General features: G+C 41.5%; 2 non-coding genes across 2 annotated transcripts; both read left to right on the top strand.

Moving 5' to 3' along the window:
• Nucleotides 1–382: 382 nt before the first annotated feature.
• LOC111870009 lies at nucleotides 383–577 on the top strand. The gene has a single exon (XR_002843780.1). It is a non-coding gene; the product is annotated as a small nucleolar RNA U3 (small nucleolar RNA).
• Nucleotides 578–579: 2 nt separating this feature from the next.
• Nucleotides 580–788, top strand: LOC111870008. Its single transcript, XR_002843779.1, has one exon. It is a non-coding gene; the product is annotated as a small nucleolar RNA U3 (small nucleolar RNA).
• Nucleotides 789–1,163: the final 375 nt, after the last annotated feature.

The following is a 1,163-nucleotide window of genomic DNA, read 5'->3' on the forward strand; positions in this document are numbered from 1 at the left end:
AACATATTATTATTCTGTTTATAGATAATTGGGACTTTATTAGCACTAATCCAGATCACTTGCTACATTAGCGCAAGGTTTCTATAGTTGCGCCTGTACAGTAGAGTTCTCGCGGGAGCAGCAACTGTCTTTCTGCAGTCTCAATCATCTGTGTGGTTCGCTGGCTTTGCTAGTATGCTAAAATAGTGCTTCTCTAGTGCGGCAGCACGTTCTGTATGGGTGCTGCCATCTGCTGTCTCATATCCGTCATATTTGGCTGGCCGTCTGTACAGAGTACTAACTATTACCGCTAGATGGAACATAGATTTTGCCCGTCCTTCGCTCCCACAGGTGAAATGTGTTGAAACATATTTAAGTTCAGGAAACTGGCAAGCCGAAGTTTAGAATCGTACTTCACAGGATCATTTCTGTAGTACGTATTCTCACACTTGACTATGAACAGTTGAGTAGATTACTACCACGATGACGAGTGATAGGAACTTTTCCTGAGCGTGAGGCAGATTGCGAGGTGCCGCAAGGTGCTTCGCAGTCATCGTTGATCGTTCAGATTCGAGTAATCGAATCCGAGGGAAGAAGTTTAGAATCGTACTTCACAGGATCATTTCTGTAGTACGTATTCTCACACTTGACTATGAACAGTTGAGTAGATTACTACCACGATGACGAGTGATAGGAACTTTTCCTGAGCGTGAGGCAGATTGCGAGGTGCCGCAAGGTGCTTCGCAGTCATCGTTGATCGTTCAGATTCGAGTAATCGAATCCGAGGGAAGAGTTCCGTTCTGAGTGGTATTCAAACATTTTTATCGCTGCAAATTTTGTTTTTTATTTATTTTCAGTTCGAAGGAACTGATATAATCTATTCAACCTACTGATCGGAGTTCCGAGTTTTGACAAAGACAAGAATTTTTCCGAAACTTCGGTTAGCATCACATATACACGGTGCCAAATTCCAGAAAACTGCTTTGTTCATAGTCACCGGCGTGAAAGTCTCAAATCTTAGAAAGAATTTTTATTATTCACTTCGTTTAGTGTGGCTACTCTCCTCCTGACAGGTATTAATTAATAATCAGAATCGAGGTCAAGAAAACGTGGATATATATGCATGCACTTTTCCATTCTCTTTCATGGTCGAATGCTTAATTATTTTAAGCACAGCGACAATT

Source organism: Cryptotermes secundus, unplaced genomic scaffold (assembly GCF_002891405.2).
Source record: "Cryptotermes secundus unplaced genomic scaffold, Csec_1.0 scaffold4426, whole genome shotgun sequence".
In the NCBI taxonomy this organism is placed as follows: domain Eukaryota; kingdom Metazoa; phylum Arthropoda; class Insecta; order Blattodea; family Kalotermitidae; genus Cryptotermes; species Cryptotermes secundus.